The following is a 368-nucleotide window of genomic DNA, read 5'->3' as shown; positions in this document are numbered from 1 at the left end:
CTATAATATTATTTTCCTTGCACGTCGTATCGAATTCAGGCGTTAGGTGGCTTCCATGGCCATCCAGAATAAGGAGTCGATACCCCCCTCTTGTACGCCCATTTNTAGCTGGAATAAAGACTTTTTGAAGCCAGCGCAGGCCAATTATGTCTGTAGTCCATCCATTGGCGCTCATTTCAACTCTCCAATCTCCTAGGATAGCTACTTCATCAAACCATCCCTCAATATGAACTTTTCCCTTGAAGATAATAGTGGAGGGTATTAACCACCCCTTTGAATTGATGCATTCGATAGTTATAACCCATTCCCGATTCCCTGGCTGTATAAGCCATGGTTTGCCAGGCATTTCTGCTCTAGAAACTACCTTT

Source organism: Aspergillus sydowii, assembly GCF_001890705.1.
Source record: "Aspergillus sydowii CBS 593.65 unplaced genomic scaffold ASPSYscaffold_8, whole genome shotgun sequence".
NCBI lineage: Eukaryota > Fungi > Ascomycota > Eurotiomycetes > Eurotiales > Aspergillaceae > Aspergillus > Aspergillus sydowii.
This window is presented reverse-complemented; position numbering follows the sequence as displayed.